At 39.6% G+C, this 20,780-nt stretch overlaps 15 non-coding genes across 15 annotated transcripts; all 15 read right to left on the minus strand.

The window, feature by feature from the left end:
- Nucleotides 1–792: 792 nt before the first annotated feature.
- TRNAM-CAU (transfer RNA methionine (anticodon CAU)) lies at nt 793–881 on the minus strand. The gene is given in 2 exon segments: nt 793–828; nt 845–881. It is a non-coding gene; the product is annotated as a tRNA-Met (tRNA).
- An 849-nt stretch (nt 882–1,730) lies between these two features.
- On the minus strand, nt 1,731–1,819 carry TRNAM-CAU (transfer RNA methionine (anticodon CAU)). Its single transcript is given in 2 exon segments — nt 1,731–1,766; nt 1,783–1,819. It is a non-coding gene; the product is annotated as a tRNA-Met (tRNA).
- A 1,318-nt stretch (nt 1,820–3,137) lies between these two features.
- On the minus strand, nt 3,138–3,226 carry TRNAM-CAU (transfer RNA methionine (anticodon CAU)). The gene is given in 2 exon segments: nt 3,138–3,173; nt 3,190–3,226. It is a non-coding gene; the product is annotated as a tRNA-Met (tRNA).
- Nucleotides 3,227–3,606: 380 nt separating this feature from the next.
- TRNAM-CAU (transfer RNA methionine (anticodon CAU)) lies at nt 3,607–3,695 on the minus strand. Its single transcript is given in 2 exon segments — nt 3,607–3,642; nt 3,659–3,695. It is a non-coding gene; the product is annotated as a tRNA-Met (tRNA).
- Nucleotides 3,696–5,013: 1,318 nt separating this feature from the next.
- TRNAM-CAU (transfer RNA methionine (anticodon CAU)) lies at nt 5,014–5,102 on the minus strand. The gene is given in 2 exon segments: nt 5,014–5,049; nt 5,066–5,102. It is a non-coding gene; the product is annotated as a tRNA-Met (tRNA).
- An 849-nt stretch (nt 5,103–5,951) lies between these two features.
- Nucleotides 5,952–6,040, minus strand: TRNAM-CAU (transfer RNA methionine (anticodon CAU)). Its single transcript is given in 2 exon segments — nt 5,952–5,987; nt 6,004–6,040. It is a non-coding gene; the product is annotated as a tRNA-Met (tRNA).
- A 1,318-nt stretch (nt 6,041–7,358) lies between these two features.
- TRNAM-CAU (transfer RNA methionine (anticodon CAU)) lies at nt 7,359–7,447 on the minus strand. Its single transcript is given in 2 exon segments — nt 7,359–7,394; nt 7,411–7,447. It is a non-coding gene; the product is annotated as a tRNA-Met (tRNA).
- A 2,256-nt stretch (nt 7,448–9,703) lies between these two features.
- TRNAM-CAU (transfer RNA methionine (anticodon CAU)) lies at nt 9,704–9,792 on the minus strand. Its single transcript is given in 2 exon segments — nt 9,704–9,739; nt 9,756–9,792. It is a non-coding gene; the product is annotated as a tRNA-Met (tRNA).
- A 1,318-nt stretch (nt 9,793–11,110) lies between these two features.
- On the minus strand, nt 11,111–11,199 carry TRNAM-CAU (transfer RNA methionine (anticodon CAU)). The gene is given in 2 exon segments: nt 11,111–11,146; nt 11,163–11,199. It is a non-coding gene; the product is annotated as a tRNA-Met (tRNA).
- Nucleotides 11,200–13,455: 2,256 nt separating this feature from the next.
- TRNAM-CAU (transfer RNA methionine (anticodon CAU)) lies at nt 13,456–13,544 on the minus strand. Its single transcript is given in 2 exon segments — nt 13,456–13,491; nt 13,508–13,544. It is a non-coding gene; the product is annotated as a tRNA-Met (tRNA).
- Nucleotides 13,545–14,393: 849 nt separating this feature from the next.
- On the minus strand, nt 14,394–14,482 carry TRNAM-CAU (transfer RNA methionine (anticodon CAU)). Its single transcript is given in 2 exon segments — nt 14,394–14,429; nt 14,446–14,482. It is a non-coding gene; the product is annotated as a tRNA-Met (tRNA).
- An 849-nt stretch (nt 14,483–15,331) lies between these two features.
- Nucleotides 15,332–15,420, minus strand: TRNAM-CAU (transfer RNA methionine (anticodon CAU)). The gene is given in 2 exon segments: nt 15,332–15,367; nt 15,384–15,420. It is a non-coding gene; the product is annotated as a tRNA-Met (tRNA).
- Nucleotides 15,421–16,738: 1,318 nt separating this feature from the next.
- On the minus strand, nt 16,739–16,827 carry TRNAM-CAU (transfer RNA methionine (anticodon CAU)). Its single transcript is given in 2 exon segments — nt 16,739–16,774; nt 16,791–16,827. It is a non-coding gene; the product is annotated as a tRNA-Met (tRNA).
- A 2,256-nt stretch (nt 16,828–19,083) lies between these two features.
- TRNAM-CAU (transfer RNA methionine (anticodon CAU)) lies at nt 19,084–19,172 on the minus strand. Its single transcript is given in 2 exon segments — nt 19,084–19,119; nt 19,136–19,172. It is a non-coding gene; the product is annotated as a tRNA-Met (tRNA).
- Nucleotides 19,173–20,490: 1,318 nt separating this feature from the next.
- TRNAM-CAU (transfer RNA methionine (anticodon CAU)) lies at nt 20,491–20,579 on the minus strand. The gene is given in 2 exon segments: nt 20,491–20,526; nt 20,543–20,579. It is a non-coding gene; the product is annotated as a tRNA-Met (tRNA).
- Nucleotides 20,580–20,780: the final 201 nt, after the last annotated feature.

Raw genomic sequence — 20,780 nt, forward strand, 5'->3', positions numbered from 1 at the left:
TCGTCGTGTTAATGATACGAATGAAACACTTTTGAAAGGACACATTCATTTCAGAAATGTATAGAAAAGAAGAAAATATTGAGAGAACCGCGGACTCGAGAACTGAACTCAGGACTTTCAGATTAATCTGTATTGATAGATGAAGATAATGACGCGCTGTGTCAATGGCTCTTAGGAAGATGCGTAGAAATATATTTCAGCATGTTGCGTGATTATGTATGAATTCGTTGTATATAGAAAACAGCTCGTGTTGACCATTAGGCGACACAAACACTTGAAAAAACACATTGATTTCAGAAATATATAAGAAAAGTAAGAAACTGTGCCCCAGCTGAGGGTCGAACTCAGGACCTTCAGATTACTCCGTGCAGATATTATGAGACTGACGCGCTGCCAACAGCGCTACTGAGGCTTGATTAAAACCAATTTCCTCATGTGTGTTCGCGAATGCATTCACTGTACACGAAACTCGTCGTGTTAATGATACGAATGAGACACTTTTGAAAGGAGACATTCATTTCAGAAATGTATAGAAAAGAAGAAAATTGAGAGAGAGCCGCAGACTCGAGAACTGAACTCAGGACTTTCAGATTAATCTGTATTGATAGATGAAGCTAATGACGCGCTGTGTCAATGGCTCTTTGGAAGATGCGTAGAAATATATTTCAGCATGTTGCGTGATTATGTATGCATTCGTTGTATATAGAAAACACCTCGTGTTGACCATTAGGCGACACAGACACTTGAAAAAACATATTGATTTCAGAAATATATAAGAAAAGTAAGAAACTGTGTCCCAGCTGAGGATCGAACTCAGGACCTTCAGATTACTCTATTCAGAGATTATGAGACTGACGCGCTGCCAACTGCGCTACTGAGGCTTGTTTAAAACCAATTTCTTCATGTGTGTTCGCGTATGCATTCACTGTACACGAAACTCGTCGTGTTAATGATACGAATGAAACACTTTTGAAAGGACACATTCATTTCAGAAATGTATAGAAAAGAAGAAAATTGAGAGAGAGCCGCAGACTCGAGAACTGAACTCAGGACTTTCAGATTAATCTGTATTGATAGATGAAGATAATGACGCGCTGTGTCAATGGCCCTTAGGAAGATGCGTAGAAATATATTTCAGCATGTTGCGTGATTATGTATGCATTCGTTGTATATAGAAAACAACTCGTGTTTACCATTAGGCGACACAAACACTTGAAAAAACACATTGATTTCAGAAATATATAAGAAAAGTTAGAAACTGTGCCCCAGCTGAGGAGCGAACTCAGGACCTTCCGATTACTCTGTTCAGAGATTATGAGACTGACGCGCTGCCAACTGCGCTACTGAGGCTTGATTAAAACCAATTTCCTCATGTGTGTTCGCGTATGCATTCACTGTACACGAAACTCCTCGTGTTAATGATACCAATGGAACACTTTTGAAAGGACACATTCATTTCAGAAATGTATAGAAAAGAAGAAAATTGAGAGAGAGCCGCAGACTCGAGAACTGAACTCAGGACCTTCAGATTAATCTGTATTGATAGATGAAGATGATGACGCGCTGTGTCAATGGCCCTTAGGAAGATGCGTAGAAATATATTTCAGCATGTTGGGTGATTATGTATGCATTCGTTGTATATAGAAAACACCTCGTGTTGACCATTAGGCGACACAAACACTTGAAAAAACACATTGATTTCAGAAATATATAAGAAAAGTTAGAAACTGTGCCCCAGCTGAGGATCGAACTCAGGACCTTCAGATTACTCTGTTCAGAGATTATGAGACTGACGCGCTGCCAACTGCGCTACTGAGGCTTGATCGAAACCAATTTCCTCATGTGTGTTCGCGTATGCATTCACTGTACACGAAACTCGTCGTGTTAATGATACGAATGAAACACTTTTGAAAGGACACATTCATTTCAGAAATGTATAGAAAAGAAGAAAATATTGAGAGAACCGCAGACTCGAGAACTGAACACAAGACTTTCATATTAATCTGTATTGATAGATGAAGATAATGACGCGCTGTGTCAATGGACCTTAGGAAGATGCGTAGAAATATATTTCAGCATGTTGCGTGATTATGTATGAATTCGTTGTATATAGAAAACAGCTCGTGTTGACCATTAGGCGACACAAACACTTGAAAAAACACATTGATTTCAGAAATATATAAGAAAAGTAAGAAACTGTGCCCCAGCTGAGGATCGGATTCAGGACCTTCAGATTACTCTGTTCAGATATTATGAGACTGACGCGCTGCCAACAGCGCTACTGAGGCTTGATTAAAACCAATTTCCTCATGTGTGTTCGCGAATGCATTCACTGTACACGAAACTCGTCGTGTTAATGATACGAATGAGACACTTTTGAAAGGAGACATTCATTTCAGAAATGTATAGAAAAGAAGAAAATTGAGAGAAAGCCGCAGACTCGAGAACTAAACTCAGGAGTTTCACATTAATCTGTATTGATAGATGAAGATAATGACGCGCTGTGTCAATGGCCCTTAGGAAGATGCGTAGAAATATATTTCAGCATGTTGCGTGATTATGTATGCATTCGTTGTATATAGAAAACAACTCGTGTTTACCATTAGGCGACACAAACACTTGAAAAAACACATTGATTTCAGAAATATATAAGAAAAGTTAGAAACTGTGCCCCAGCTGAGGAGCGAACTCAGGACCTTCCGATTACTCTGTTCAGAGATTATGAGACTGACGCGCTGCCAACTGCGCTACTGAGGCTTGATTAAAACCAATTTCCTCATGTGTGTTCGCGTATGCATTCACTGTACACGAAACTCCTCGTGTTAATGATACCAATGGAACACTTTTGAAAGGACACATTCATTTCAGAAATGTATAGAAAAGAAGAAAATTGAGAGAGAGCCGCAGACTCGAGAACTGAACTCAGGACCTTCAGATTAATCTGTATTGATAGATGAAGATGATGACGCGCTGTGTCAATGGCCCTTAGGAAGATGCGTAGAAATATATTTCAGCATGTTGCGTGATTATGTATGCATTCGTTGTATATAGAAAACACCTCGTGTTGACCATTAGGCGACACAAACACTTGAAAAAACATATTGATTTCAGAAATATATAAGAAAAGTTAGAAACTGTGCCCCAGCTGAGGATCGAACTCAGGACCTTCAGATTACTCTGTTCAGAGATTATGAGACTGACGCGCTGCCAACTGCGCTACTGAGGCTTGATCGAAACCAATTTCCTCATGTGTGTTCGCGTATGCATTCACTGTACACGAAACTCGTCGTGTTAATGATACGAATGAAACACTTTTGAAAGGACACATTCATTTCAGAAATGTATAGAAAAGAAGAAAATTGAGAGAGAGCCGCAGACTCGAGAACTGAACTCAGGACTTTCAGATTAATCTGTATTGATAGATGAAGATAATGACGCGCTGTGTCAATGGCCCTTAGGAAGATGCGTAGAAATATATTTCAGCATGTTGCGTGATTATGTATGCATTCGTTGTATATAGAAAACACCTCGTGTTGACCATTAGGCGACACTAACACTTGAAAAAACACATTGATTTCAGAAATATATAAGAAAAGTTAGAAACTGTGCCCCAGCTGAGGATCGAACTCAGGACCTTCAGATTACTCTGTTCAGAGATAATGAGACTGACGCGCTGCCAACTGCGCTACTGAGGCTTGATCGACACCAATTTCCTCATGTGTGTTCGCGTATGCATTCACTGTACACGAAACTCGTCGTGTTAATGATACGAATGAAACACTTTTGAAAGGACACATTCATTTCAGAAATGTATAGAAAAGAAGAAAATTGAGAGAGAGCCGCAGACTCGAGAACTGAACTCAGGACTTTCAGATTAATCTGTATTGATAGATGAAGATGATGACGCGCTGTGTCAATGGCCCTTAGGAAGATGCGTAGAAATATATTTCAGCATGTTGCGTGATTATGTATGCATTCGTTGTATATAGAAAACACCTCGTGTTGACCATTAGGCGACACAAACACTTGAAAAAACACATTGGTTTCAGAAATATATAAGAAAAGTTAGAAACTGTGCCCCAGCTGAGGATCGAACTCAGGACCTTCAGATTACTCCGTTCAGATATTATGAGACTGACGCGCTGCCAACAGCGCTACTGAGGCTTGATTAAAACCAATTTCCTCATGTGTGTTCGCGAATGCATTCACTGTACACGAAACTCGTCGTGTTAATGATACGAATGAGACACTTTTGAAAGGAGACATTCATTTCAGAAATGTATAGAAAAGAAGAAAATTGAGAGAGAGCCGCAGACTCGAGAACTAAACTCAGGACTTTCACATTAATCTGTATTGATAGATGAAGATAATGACGCGCTGTGTCAATGGCCCTTAGGAAGATGCGTAGAAATATATTTCAGCATGTTGCGTGATTATGTATGCATTCGTTGTATATAGAAAACACCTCGTGTTGACCATTAGGCGACACAAACACTTGAAAAAACACATTGATTTCAGAAATATATAAGAAAAGTAAGAAACTGTGCCCCAGCTGAGGATCGAACTCAGGACCTTCATATTACTCTATTCAGAGATTATGAAACTGACGCGTTGCCAACTGCGTTACTGAGGCTTGATCAAAAGCAATTTCGTCATGTGTGTTCGCGTATGCATTCACTGTACACGAAACTCGTCGTGTTAATTATACGAATGAAACACTTTTGAAAGGACACATTCATTTCAGAAATGTATAGAAAAGAAGAAAATTGAGAGAGAGCCGCGGACTCGAGAACTGAACTCAGGACTTTCAGATTAATCTGTATTGATAGATGAAGATAATGACGCGCTGTGTCAATGGCTCTTTGGAAGATGCGTAGAAATATATTTCAGCATGTTGCGTGATTATGTATGCATTCGTTGTATATAGAAAACACCTCGTGTTGACCATTAGGCGACACAGACACTTGAAAAAACATATTGATTTCAGAAATATATAAGAAAAGTAAGAAACTGTGTCCCAGCTGAGGATCGAACTCAGGACCTTCAGATTACTCTATTCAGAGATTATGAGACTGACGCGCTGCCAACTGCGCTACTGAGGCTTGTTTAAAACCAATTTCCTCATGTGTGTTCGCGTATGCATTCACTGTACACGAAACTCGTCGTGTTAATGATACGAATGAAACACTTTTGAAAGGACACATTCATTTCAGAAATGTATAGAAAAGAAGAAAATTGAGAGAGAGCCGCAGACTCGAGAACTGAACTCAGGACTTTCAGATTAATCTGTATTGATAGATGAAGATAATGACGCGCTGTGTCAATGGCCCTTAGGAAGATGCGTAGAAATATATTTCAGCATGTTGCGTGATTATGTATGCATTCGTTGTATATAGAAAACACCTCGTGTTTACCATTAGGCGACACAAACACTTGAAAAAACACATTGATTTCAGAAATATATAAGAAAAGTTAGAAACTGTGCCCCAGCTGAGGAGCGAACTCAGGACCTTCAGATTACTCTGTTCAGAGATTATGAGACTGACGCGCTGCCAACTGCGCTACTGAGGCTTGATTAAAACCAATTTCCTCATGTGTGTTCGCGTATGCATTCACTGTACACGAAACTCCTCGTGTTAATGATACCAATGGAACACTTTTGAAAGGACACATTCATTTCAGAAATGTATAGAAAAGAAGAAAATTGAGAGAGAGCCGCAGACTCGAGAACTGAACTCAGGACCTTCAGATTAATCTGTATTGATAGATGAAGATGATGACGCGCTGTGTCAATGGCCCTTAGGAAGATGCGTAGAAATATATTTCAGCATGTTGCGTGATTATGTATGCATTCGTTGTATATAGAAAACACCTCGTGTTGACCATTAGGCGACACAAACACTTGAAAAAACACATTGATTTCAGAAATATATAAGAAAAGTTAGAAACTGTGCCCCAGCTGAGGATCGAACTCAGGACCTTCAGATTACTCTGTTCAGAGATTATGAGACTGACGCGCTGCCAACTGCGCTACTGAGGCTTGTTTAAAACCAATTTCCTCATGTGTGTTCGCGTATGCATTCACTGTACACGAAACTCGTCGTGTTAATGATACGAATGAAACACTTTTGAAAGGACACATTCATTTCAGAAATGTATAGAAAAGAAGAAAATTGAGAGAGAGCCGCAGACTCGAGAACTGAACTCAGGACTTTCAGATTAATCTGTATTGATAGATGAAGATAATGACGCGCTGTGTCAATGGCCCTTAGGAAGATGCGTAGAAATATATTTCAGCATGTTGCGTGATTATGTATGCATTCGTTGTATATAGAAAACACCTCGTGTTTACCATTAGGCGACACAAACACTTGAAAAAACACATTGATTTCAGAAATATATAAGAAAAGTTAGAAACTGTGCCCCAGCTGAGGAGCGAACTCAGGACCTTCAGATTACTCTGTTCAGAGATTATGAGACTGACGCGCTGCCAACTGCGCTACTGAGGCTTGATTAAAACCAATTTCCTCATGTGTGTTCGCGTATGCATTCACTGTACACGAAACTCCTCGTGTTAATGATACCAATGGAACACTTTTGAAAGGACACATTCATTTCAGAAATGTATAGAAAAGAAGAAAATTGAGAGAGAGCCGCAGACTCGAGAACTGAACTCAGGACCTTCAGATTAATCTGTATTGATAGATGAAGATAATGACGCGCTGTGTCAATGGCCCTTAGGAAGATGCGTAGAAATATATTTCAGCATGTTGCGTGATTATGTATGCATTCGTTGTATATAGAAAACACCTCGTGTTTACCATTAGGCGACACAAACACTTGAAAAAACACATTGATTTCAGAAATATATAAGAAAAGTTAGAAACTGTGCCCCAGCTGAGGATCGAACTCAGGACCTTCAGATTACTCTGTTCAGATATTATGAGACTGACGCGCTGCCAACAGCGCTACTGAGGCTTGATTAAAACCAATTTCCTCATGTGTGTTCGCGAATGCATTCACTGTACACGAAACTCGTCGTGTTAATGATACGAATGAGACACTTTTGAAAGGAGACATTCATTTCAGAAATGTATAGAAAAGAAGAAAATTGAGAGAGAGCCGCAGACTCGAGAACTAAACTCAGGACTTTCACATTAATCTGTATTGATAGATGAAGATAATGACGCGCTGTGTCAATGGCCCTTAGGAAGATGCGTAGAAATATATTTCAGCATGTTGCGTGATTATGTATGCATTCGTTGTATATAGAAAACACCTCGTGTTGACCATTAGGCGACACAAACACTTGAAAAAACACATTGATTTCAGAAATATATAAGAAAAGTAAGAAACTGTGCCCCAGCTGAGGATCGAACTCAGGACCTTCAGATTACTCTGTTCAGAGATTATGAGACTGACGCGCTGCCAACTGCGCTACTGAGGCTTGTTTAAAACCAATTTCCTCATGTGTGTTCGCGTATGCATTCACTGTACACGAAACTCGTCGTGTTAATGATACGAATGAAACACTTTTGAAAGGACACATTCATTTCAGAAATGTATAGAAAAGAAGAAAATTGAGAGAGAGCCGCAGACTCGAGAACTGAACTCAGGACTTTCAGATTAATCTGTATTGATAGATGAAGATAATGACGCGCTGTGTCAATGGCCCTTAGGAAGATGCGTAGAAATATATTTCAGCATGTTGCGTGATTATGTATGCATTCGTTGTATATAGAAAACACCTCGTGTTTACCATTAGGCGACACAAACACTTGAAAAAACACATTGATTTCAGAAATATATAAGAAAAGTTAGAAACTATGCCCCAGCTGAGGAGCGAACTCAGGACCTTCAGATTACTCTGTTCAGAGATTATGAGACTGACGCGCTGCCAACTGCGCTACTGAGGCTTGATTAAAACCAATTTCCTCATGTGTGTTCGCGTATGCATTCACTGTACACGAAACTCCTCGTGTTAATGATACCAATGGAACACTTTTGAAAGGACACATTCATTTCAGAAATGTATAGAAAAGAAGAAAATTGAGAGAGAGCCGCAGACTCGAGAACTGAACTCAGGACCTTCAGATTAATCTGTATTGATAGATGAAGATGATGACGCGCTGTGTCAATGGCCCTTAGAAAGATGCGTAGAAATATATTTCAGCATGTTGCGTGATTATGTATGCTTTCGTTGTATATAGAAAACACCTCGTGTTGACCATTAGGCGACACAAACACTTGAAAAAACACATTGATTTCAGAAATATATAAGAAAAGTTAGAAACTGTGCCCCAGCTGAGGATCGAACTCAGGACCTTCAGATTACTCTGTTCAGATATTATGAGACTGACGCGCTGCCAACAGCGCTACTGAGGCTTGATTAAAACCAATTTCCTCATGTGTGTTCGCGAATGCATTCACTGTACACGAAACTCGTCGTGTTAATGATACGAATGAGACACTTTTGAAAGGAGACATTCATTTCAGAAATGTATAGAAAAGAAGAAAATTGAGAGAGAGCCGCAGACTCGAGAACTAAACTCAGGACTTTCACATTAATCTGTATTGATAGATGAAGATAATGACGCGCTGTGTCAATGGCCCTTAGGAAGATGCGTAGAAATATATTTCAGCATGTTGCGTGATTATGTATGCATTCGTTGTATATAGAAAACACCTCGTGTTGACCATTAGGCGACACAAACACTTGAAAAAACACATTGATTTCAGAAATATATAAGAAAAGTAAGAAACTGTGCCCCAGCTGAGGATCGAACTCAGGACCTTCATATTACTCTGTTCAGAGATTATGAAACTGACGCGTTGCCAACTGCGCTACTGAGGCTTGTTTAAAACCAATTTCCTCATGTGTGTTCGCGTATGCATTCACTGTACACGAAACTCGTCGTGTTAATGATACGAATGAAACACTTTTGAAAGGACACATTCATTTCAGAAATGTATAGAAAAGAAGAAAATTGAGAGAGAGCCGCAGACTCGAGAACTGAACTCAGGACTTTCAGATTAATCTGTATTGATAGATGAAGATAATGACGCGCTGTGTCAATGGCCCTTAGGAAGATGCGTAGAAATATATTTCAGCATGTTGCGTGATTATGTATGCATTCGTTGTATATAGAAAACACCTCGTGTTTACCATTAGGCGACACAAACACTTGAAAAAACACATTGATTTCAGAAATATATAAGAAAAGTTAGAAACTGTGCCCCAGCTGAGGAGCGAACTCAGGACCTTCAGATTACTCTGTTCAGAGATTATGAGACTGACGCGCTGCCAACTGCGCTACTGAGGCTTGATTAAAACCAATTTCCTCATGTGTGTTCGCGTATGCATTCACTGTACACGAAACTCCTCGTGTTAATGATACCAATGGAACACTTTTGAAAGGACACATTCATTTCAGAAATGTATAGAAAAGAAGAAAATTGAGAGAGAGCCGCAGACTCGAGAACTGAACTCAGGACCTTCAGATTAATCTGTATTGATAGATGAAGATGATGACGCGCTGTGTCAATGGCCCTTAGGAAGATGCGTAGAAATATATTTCAGCATGTTGCGTGATTATGTATGCATTCGTTGTATATAGAAAACACCTCGTGTTGACCATTAGGCGACACAAACACTTGAAAAAACACATTGATTTCAGAAATATATAAGAAAAGTTAGAAACTGTGCCCCAGCTGAGGATCGAACTCAGGACCTTCAGATTACTCTGTTCAGAGATTATGAGACTGACGCGCTGCCAACTGCGCTACTGAGGCTTGTTTAAAACCAATTTCCTCATGTGTGTTCGCGTATGCATTCACTGTACACGAAACTCGTCGTGTTAATGATACGAATGAAACACTTTTGAAAGGACACATTCATTTCAGAAATGTATAGAAAAGAAGAAAATTGAGAGAGAGCCGCAGACTCGAGAACTGAACTCAGGACTTTCAGATTAATCTGTATTGATAGATGAAGATAATGACGCGCTGTGTCAATGGCCCTTAGGAAGATGCGTAGAAATATATTTCAGCATGTTGCGTGATTATGTATGCATTCGTTGTATATAGAAAACACCTCGTGTTTACCATTAGGCGACACAAACACTTGAAAAAACACATTGATTTCAGAAATATATAAGAAAAGTTAGAAACTGTGCCCCAGCTGAGGAGCGAACTCAGGACCTTCAGATTACTCTGTTCAGAGATTATGAGACTGACGCGCTGCCAACTGCGCTACTGAGGCTTGATTAAAACCAATTTCCTCATGTGTGTTCGCGTATGCATTCACTGTACACGAAACTCCTCGTGTTAATGATACCAATGGAACACTTTTGAAAGGACACATTCATTTCAGAAATGTATAGAAAAGAAGAAAATTGAGAGAGAGCCGCAGACTCGAGAACTGAACTCAGGACCTTCAGATTAATCTGTATTGATAGATGAAGATAATGACGCGCTGTGTCAATGGCCCTTAGGAAGATGCGTAGAAATATATTTCAGCATGTTGCGTGATTATGTATGCATTCGTTGTATATAGAAAACACCTCGTGTTTACCATTAGGCGACACAAACACTTGAAAAAACACATTGATTTCAGAAATATATAAGAAAAGTTAGAAACTGTGCCCCAGCTGAGGATCGAACTCAGGACCTTCAGATTACTCTGTTCAGATATTATGAGACTGACGCGCTGCCAACAGCGCTACTGAGGATTGATTAAAACCAATTTCCTCATGTGTGTTCGCGAATGCATTCACTGTACACGAAACTCGTCGTGTTAATGATACGAATGAGACACTTTTGAAAGGAGACATTCATTTCAGAAATGTATAGAAAAGAAGAAAATTGAGAGAGAGCCGCAGACTCGAGAACTAAACTCAGGACTTTCACATTAATCTGTATTGATAGATGAAGATAATGACGCGCTGTGTCAATGGCCCTTAGGAAGATGCGTAGAAATATATTTCAGCATGTTGCGTGATTATGTATGCATTCGTTGTATATAGAAAACACCTCGTGTTGACCATTAGGCGACACAAACACTTGAAAAAACACATTGATTTCAGAAATATATAAGAAAAGTAAGAAACTGTGCCCCAGCTGAGGATCGAACTCAGGACCTTCAGATTACTCTGTTCAGAGATTATGAGACTGACGCGCTGCCAACTGCGCTACTGAGGCTTGTTTAAAACCAATTTCCTCATGTGTGTTCGCGTATGCATTCACTGTACACGAAACTCGTCGTGTTAATGATACGAATGAAACACTTTTGAAAGGACACATTCATTTCAGAAATGTATAGAAAAGAAGAAAATTGAGAGAGAGCCGCAGACTCGAGAACTGAACTCAGGACTTTCAGATTAATCTGTATTGATAGATGAAGATAATGACGCGCTGTGTCAATGGCCCTTAGGAAGATGCGTAGAAATATATTTCAGCATGTTGCGTGATTATGTATGCATTCGTTGTATATAGAAAACACCTCGTGTTTACCATTAGGCGACACAAACACTTGAAAAAACACATTGATTTCAGAAATATATAAGAAAAGTTAGAAACTATGCCCCAGCTGAGGAGCGAACTCAGGACCTTCAGATTACTCTGTTCAGAGATTATGAGACTGACGCGCTGCCAACTGCGCTACTGAGGCTTGATTAAAACCAATTTCCTCATGTGTGTTCGCGTATGCATTCACTGTACACGAAACTCCTCGTGTTAATGATACCAATGGAACACTTTTGAAAGGACACATTCATTTCAGAAATGTATAGAAAAGAAGAAAATTGAGAGAGAGCCGCAGACTCGAGAACTGAACTCAGGACCTTCAGATTAATCTGTATTGATAGATGAAGATGATGACGCGCTGTGTCAATGGCCCTTAGAAAGATGCGTAGAAATATATTTCAGCATGTTGCGTGATTATGTATGCTTTCGTTGTATATAGAAAACACCTCGTGTTGACCATTAGGCGACACAAACACTTGAAAAAACACATTGATTTCAGAAATATATAAGAAAAGTTAGAAACTGTGCCCCAGCTGAGGATCGAACTCAGGACCTTCAGATTACTCTGTTCAGATATTATGAGACTGACGCGCTGCCAACAGCGCTACTGAGGCTTGATTAAAACCAATTTCCTCATGTGTGTTCGCGAATGCATTCACTGTACACGAAACTCGTCGTGTTAATGATACGAATGAGACACTTTTGAAAGGAGACATTCATTTCAGAAATGTATAGAAAAGAAGAAAATTGAGAGAGAGCCGCAGACTCGAGAACTAAACTCAGGACTTTCACATTAATCTGTATTGATAGATGAAGATAATGACGCGCTGTGTCAATGGCCCTTAGGAAGATGCGTAGAAATATATTTCAGCATGTTGCGTGATTATGTATGCATTCGTTGTATATAGAAAACACCTCGTGTTGACCATTAGGCGACACAAACACTTGAAAAAACACATTGATTTCAGAAATATATAAGAAAAGTAAGAAACTGTGCCCCAGCTGAGGATCGAACTCAGGACCTTCATATTACTCTGTTCAGAGATTATGAAACTGACGCGTTGCCAACTGCGCTACTGAGGCTTGTTTAAAACCAATTTCCTCATGTGTGTTCGCGTATGCATTCACTGTACACGAAACTCGTCGTGTTAATGATACGAATGAAACACTTTTGAAAGGACACATTCATTTCAGAAATGTATAGAAAAGAAGAAAATTGAGAGAGAGCCGCAGACTCGAGAACTGAACTCAGGACTTTCAGATTAATCTGTATTGATAGATGAAGATAATGACGCGCTGTGTCAATGGCCCTTAGGAAGATGCGTAGAAATATATTTCAGCATGTTGCGTGATTATGTATGCATTCGTTGTATATAGAAAACACCTCGTGTTTACCATTAGGCGACACAAACACTTGAAAAAACACATTGATTTCAGAAATATATAAGAAAAGTTAGAAACTGTGCCCCAGCTGAGGAGCGAACTCAGGACCTTCAGATTACTCTGTTCAGAGATTATGAGACTGACGCGCTGCCAACTGCGCTACTGAGGCTTGATTAAAACCAATTTCCTCATGTGTGTTCGCGTATGCATTCACTGTACACGAAACTCCTCGTGTTAATGATACCAATGGAACACTTTTGAAAGGACACATTCATTTCAGAAATGTATAGAAAAGAAGAAAATTGAGAGAGAGCCGCAGACTCGAGAACTGAACTCAGGACCTTCAGATTAATCTGTATTGATAGATGAAGATGATGACGCGCTGTGTCAATGGCCCTTAGGAAGATGCGTAGAAATATATTTCAGCATGTTGCGTGATTATGTATGCATTCGTTGTATATAGAAAACACCTCGTGTTGACCATTAGGCGACACAAACACTTGAAAAAACACATTGATTTCAGAAATATATAAGAAAAGTTAGAAACTGTGCCCCAGCTGAGGATCGAACTCAGGACCTTCAGATTACTCTGTTCAGAGATTATGAGACTGACGCGCTGCCAACTGCGCTACTGAGGCTTGCTTAAAACCAATTTCCTCATGTGTGTTCGCGTATGCATTCACTGTACACGAAACTCGTCGTGTTAATGATACGAATGAAACACTTTTGAAAGGACACATTCATTTCAGAAATGTATAGAAAAGAAGAAAATTGAGAGAGAGCCGCAGACTCGAGAACTGAACTCAGGACTTTCAGATTAATCTGTATTGATAGATGAAGATAATGACGCGCTGTGTCAATGGCCCTTAGGAAGATGCGTAGAAATATATTTCAGCATGTTGCGTGATTATGTATGCATTCGTTGTATATAGAAAACACCTCGTGTTGACCATTAGGCGACACAAACACTTGAAAAAACACATTGATTTCAGAAATATATAAGAAAAGTTAGAAACTGTGCCCCAGCTGAGGATCGAACTCAGGACCTTCATATTACTCTGTTCAGAGATTATGAAACTGACGCGTTGCCAACTGCGTTACTGAGGCTTGATCAAAAGCAATTTCGTCATGTGTGTTCGCGTATGCATTCACTGTACACGAAACTCGTCGTGTTAATTATACGAATGAAACACTTTTGAAAGGACACATTCATTTCAGAAATGTATAGAAAAGAAGAAAATTGAGAGAGAGCCGCGGACTCGAGAACTGAACTCAGGACTTTCAGATTAATCTGTATTGATAGATGAAGATAATGACGCGCTGTGTCAATGGCTCTTTGGAAGATGCGTAGAAATATATTTCAGCATGTTGCGTGATTATGTATGCATTCGTTGTATATAGAAAACACCTCGTGTTGACCATTAGGCGACACAGACACTTGAAAAAACATATTGATTTCAGAAATATATAAGAAAAGTAAGAAACTGTGTCCCAGCTGAGGATCGAACTCAGGACCTTCAGATTACTCTATTCAGAGATTATGAGACTGACGCGCTGCCAACTGCGCTACTGAGGCTTGTTTAAAACCAATTTCCTCATGTGTGTTCGCGTATGCATTCACTGTACACGAAACTCGTCGTGTTAATGATACGAATGAAACACTTTTGAAAGGACACATTCATTTCAGAAATGTATAGAAAAGAAGAAAATTGAGAGAGAGCCGCAGACTCGAGAACTGAACTCAGGACTTTCAGATTAATCTGTATTGATAGATGAAGATAATGACGCGCTGTGTCAATGGCCCTTAGGAAGATGCGTAGAAATATATTTCAGCATGTTGCGTGATTATGTATGCATTCGTTGTATATAGAAAACACCTCGTGTTTACCATTAGGCGACACAAACACTTGAAAAAACACATTGATTTCAGAAATATATAAGAAAAGTTAGAAACTGTGCCCCAGCTGAGGAGCGAACTCAGGACCTTCAGATTACTCTGTTCAGAGATTATGAGACTGACGCGCTGCCAACTGCGCTACTGAGGCTTGATTAAAACCAATTTCCTCATGTGTGTTCGCGTATGCATTCACTGTACACGAAACTCCTCGTGTTAATGATACCAATGGAACACTTTTGAAAGGACACATTCATTTCAGAAATGTATAGAAAAGAAGAAAATTGAGAGAGAGCCGCAGACTCGAGAACTGAACTCAGGACCTTCAGATTAATCTGTATTGATAGATGAAGATGATGACGCGCTGTGTCAATGGCCCTTAGGAAGATGCGTAGAAATATATTTCAGCATGTTGCGTGATTATGTATGCATTCGTTGTATATAGAAAACACCTCGTGTTGACCATTAGGCGACACAAACACTTGAAGAAACACATTGATTTCAGAAATATATAAGAAAAGTTAGAAACTGTGCCCCAGCTGAGGATCGAACTCAGGACCTTCAGATTACTCTGTTCAGAGATTATGAGACTGACGCGCTGCCAACTGCGCTACTGAGGCTTGTTTAAAACCAATTTCCTCATGTGTGTTCGCGTATGCATTCACTGTACACGAAACTCGTCGTGTTAATGATACGAATGAAACACTTTTGAAAGGACACATTCATTTCAGAAATGTATAGAAAAGAAGAAAATTGAGAGAGAGCCGCAGACTCGAGAACTGAACTCAGGACTTTCAGATTAATCTGTATTGATAGATGAAGATAATGACGCGCTGTGTCAATGGCCCTTAGGAAGATGCGTAGAAATATATTTCAGCATGTTGCGTGATTATGTATGCATTCGTTGTATATAGAAAACACCTCGTGTTTACCATTAGGCGACACAAACACTTGAAAAAACACATTGATTTCAGAAATATATAAGAAAAGTTAGAAACTGTGCCCCAGCTGAGGAGCGAACTCAGGACCTTCAGATTACTCTGTTCAGAGATTATGAGACTGACGCGCTGCCAACTGCGCTACTGAGGCTTGATTAAAACCAATTTCCTCATGTGTGTTCGCGTATGCATTCACTGTACACGAAACTCCTCGTGTTAATGATACCAATGGAACACTTTTGAAAGGACACATTCATTTCAGAAATGTATAGAAAAGAAGAAAATTGAGAGAGAGCCGCAGACTCGAGAACTGAACTCAGGACCTTCAGATTAATCTGTATTGATAGATGAAGATAATGACGCGCTGTGTCAATGGCCCTTAGGAAGATGCGTAGAAATATATTTCAGCATGTTGCGTGATTATGTATGCATTCGTTGTATATAGAAAACACCTCGTGTTTACCATTAGGCGACACAAACACTTGAAAAAACACATTGATTTCAGAAATATATAAGAAAAGTTAGAAACTGTGCCCCAGCTGAGGATCGAACTCAGGACCTTCAGATTACTCTGTTCAGATATTATGAGACTGACGCGCTGCCAACAGCGCTACTGAGGCTTGATTAAAACCAATTTCCTCATGTGTGTTCGCGAATGCATTCACTGTACACGAAACTCGTCGTGTTAATGATACGAATGAGACACTTTTGAAAGGAGACATTCATTTCAGAAATGTATAGAAAAGAAGAAAATTGAGAGAGAGCCGCAGACTCGAGAACTAAACTCAGGACTTTCACATTAATCTGTATTGATAGATGAAGATAATGACGCGCTGTGTCAATGGCCCTTAGGAAGATGCGTAGAAATATATTTCAGCATGTTGCGTGATTATGTATGCATTCGTTGTATATAGAAAACACCTCGTGTTGACCATTAGGCGACACAAACACTTGAAAAAACACATTGATTTCAGAAATATATAAGAAAAGTAAGAAACTGTGCCCCAGCTGAGGATCGAACTCAGGACCTTCAGATTACTCTGTTCAGAGATTATGAGACTGACGCGCTGCCAACTGCGCTACTGAGGCTTGTTTAAAACCAATTTCCTCATGTGTGTTCGCGTATGCATTCACTGTACACGAAACTCGTCGTGTTAATGATACGAATGAAACACTTTTGAAAGGACACATTCATTTCAGAAATGTATAGAAAAGAAGAAAATTGAGAGAGAGCCGCAGACTCGAGAACTGAACTCAGGACTTTCAGATTAATCTGTATTGATAGATGAAGATAATGACGCGCTGTGTCAATGGCCCTTAGGAAGATGCGTAGAAATATATTTCAGCATGTTGCGTGATTATGTATGCATTCGTTGTATATAGAAAACACCTCGTGTTTACCATTAGGCGACACAAACACTTGAAAAAACACATTGATTTCAGAAATATATAAGAAAAGTTAGAAACTGTGCCCCAGCTGAGGAGCGAACTCAGGACCTTCAGATTACTCTGTTCAGAGATTATGAGACTGACGCGCTGCCAACTGCGCTACTGAGGCTTGATTAAAACCAATTTCCTCATGTGTGTTCGCGTATGCATTCACTGTACACGAAACTCCTCGTGTTAATGATACCAATGGAACACTTTTGAAAGGACACATTCATTTCAGAAATGTATAGAAAAGAAGAAAATTGAGAGAGAGCCGCAGACTCGAGAACTGAACTCAGGACCTTCAGATTAATCTGTATTGATAGATGAAGATGATGACGCGCTGTGTCAATGGCCCTTAGAAAGATGCGTAGAAATATATTTCAGCATGTTGCGTGATTATGTATGCTTTCGTTGTATATAGAAAACACCTCGTGTTGACCATTAGGCGACACAAACACTTGAAAAAACACATTGATTTCAGAAATATATAAGAAAAGTTAGAAACTGTGCCCCAGCTGAGGATCGAACTCAGGACCTTCAGATTACTCTGTTCAGATATTATGAGACTGACGCGCTGCCAACAGCGCTACTGAGGCTTGATTAAAACCAATTTCCTCATGTGTGTTCGCGAATGCATTCACTGTACACGAAACTCGTCGTGTTAATGATACGAATGAGACACTTTTGAAAGGAGACATTCATTTCAGAAATGTATAGAAAAGAAGAAAATTGAGAGAGAGCCGCAGACTCGAGAACTAAACTCAGGACTTTCACATTAATCTGTATTGATAGATGAAGATAATGACGCGCTGTGTCAATGGCCCTTAGGAAGATGCGTAGAAATATATTTCAGCATGTTGCGTGATTATGTATGCATTCGTTGTATATAGAAAACACCTCGTGTTGACCATTAGGCGACACAAACACTTGAAAAAACACATTGATTTCAGAAATATATAAGAAAAGTAAGAAACTGTGCCCCAGCTGAGGATCGAACTCAGGACCTTCATATTACTCTGTTCAGAGATTATGAAACTGACGCGTTGCCAACTGCGCTACTGAGGCTTGTTTAAAACCAATTTCCTCATGTGTGTTCGCGTATGCATTCACTGTACACGAAACTCGTCGTGTTAATGATACGAATGAAACACTTTTGAAAGGACACATTCATTTCAGAAATGTATAGAAAAGAAGAAAATTGAGAGAGAGCCGCAGACTCGAGAACTGAACTCAGGACTTTCAGATTAATCTGTATTGATAGATGAAGATAATGACGCGCTGTGTCAATGGCCCTTAGGAAGATGCGTAGAAATATATTTCAGCATGTTGCGTGATTATGTATGCATTCGTTGTATATAGAAAACACCTCGTGTTTACCATTAGGCGACACAAACACTTGAAAAAACACATTGATTTCAGAAATATATAAGAAAAGTTAGAAACTGTGCCCCAGCTGAGGAGCGAACTCAGGACCTTCAGATTACTCTGTTCAGAGATTATGAGACTGACGCGCTGCCAACTGCGCTACTGAGGCTTGATTAAAACCAATTTCCTCATGTGTGTTCGCGTATGCATTCACTGTACACGAAACTCCTCGTGTTAATGATACCAATGGAACACTTTTGAAAGGACACATTCATTTCAGAAATGTATAGAAAAGAAGAAAATTGAGAGAGAGCCGCAGACTCGAGAACTGAACTCAGGACCTTCAGATTAATCTGTATTGATAGATGAAGATGATGACGCGCTGTGTCAATGGCCCTTAGGAAGATGCGTAGAAATATATTTCAGCATGTTGCGTGATTATGTATGCATTCGTTGTATATAGAAAACACCTCGTGTTGACCATTAGGCGACACAAACACTTGAAGAAACACATTGATTTCAGAAATATATAAGAAAAGTTAGAAACTGTGCCCCAGCTGAGGATCGAACTCAGTACCTTCAGATTACTCTGTTCAGAGATTATGAGACTGACGCGCTGCCAACTGCGCTACTGAGGCTTGCTTAAAACCAATTTCCTCATGTGTGTTCGCGTATGCATTCACTGTACACGAAACTCGTCGTGTTAATGATACGAATGAAACACTTTTGAAAGGACACATTCATTTCAGAAATGTATAGAAAAGAAGAAAATTGAGAGAGAGCCGCAGACTCGAGAACTGAACTCAGGACTTTCAGATTAATCTGTATTGATAGATGAAGATAATGACGCGCTGTGTCAATGGCCCTTAGGAAGATGCGTAGAAATATATTTCAGCATGTTGCGTGATTATGTATGCATTCGTTGTATATAGAAAACACCTCGTGTTGACCATTAGGCGACACAAACACTTGAAAAAACACATTGATTTCAGAAATATATAAGAAAAGTAAGAAACTGTGCCCCAGCTGAGGATCGAACTCAGGACCTTCAGATTACTCTGTTCAGATATTATGAGACTGACGCGCTGCCAACAGCGCTACTGAGGCTTGATTAAAACCAATTTCCTCATGTGTGTTCGCGAATGCATTCACTGTACACGAAACTCGTCGTGTTAATGATACGAATGAAACACTTTTGAAAGGACACATTCATTTCAGAAATGTATAGAAAAGAAGAAAATTGAGAGAGAGCCGCAGACTCGAGAACTGAACTCAGGACTTTCAGATTAATCTGTATTGATAGATGAAGATAATGACGCGCTGTGTCAATGGCCCTTAGGAAGATGCGTAGAAATATATTTCAGCATGTTGCGTGATTATGTATGCATTCGTTGTATATAGAAAACACCTCGTGTTTACCATTAGGCGACACAAACACTTGAAAAAACACATTGATTTCAGAAATATATAAGAAAAGTTAGAAACTGTGCCCCAGCTGAGGAGCGAACTCAGGACCTTCAGATTACTCTGTTCAGAGATTATGAGACTGACGCGCTGCCAACTGCGCTACTGAGGCTTGATTAAAACCAATTTCCTCATGTGTGTTCGCGTATGCATTCACTGTACACGAAACTCCTCGTGTTAATGATACCAATGGAACACTTTTGAAAGGACACATTCATTTCAGAAATGTATAGAAAAGAAGAAAATTGAGAGAGAGCCGCAGACTCGAGAACTGAACTCAGGACCTTCAGATTAATCTGTATTGATAGATGAAGATGATGACGCGCTGTGTCAATGGCCCTTAGGAAGATGCGTAGAAATATATTTCAGCATGTTGCGTGATTATGTATGCATTCGTTGTATATAGAAAACACCTCGTGTTGACCATTAGGCGACACAAACACTTGAAAAAGCACATTGATTTCAGAAATATATAAGAAAAGTTAGAAACTGTGCCTCAGCTGAGGATCGAACTCAGGACCTTCAGATTACTCTGTTCAGATATTATGAGACTGACGCGCTTCCAACTGCGCTACTGAGGCTTGATCGAAACCAATTTCCTCATGTGTGTTCGCGTATGCATTCACTGTACACGAAACTCGTCGTGTTAATGATACGAATGAAACACTTTTGAAAGGACACATTCATTTCAGAAATGTATAGAAAAGAAGAAAATTGAGAGAGAGCCGCAGACTCGAGAACTGAACTCAGGACTTTCAGATTAATCTGTATTGATAGATGAA

The sequence above is a fragment of the Pholcus phalangioides genome, unplaced genomic scaffold (genome assembly GCF_987345545.1).
Source record: "Pholcus phalangioides strain wild (caught in Gottingen) unplaced genomic scaffold, Ppha-v1.0 ptg000017l_1, whole genome shotgun sequence".
NCBI lineage: Eukaryota > Metazoa > Arthropoda > Arachnida > Araneae > Pholcidae > Pholcus > Pholcus phalangioides.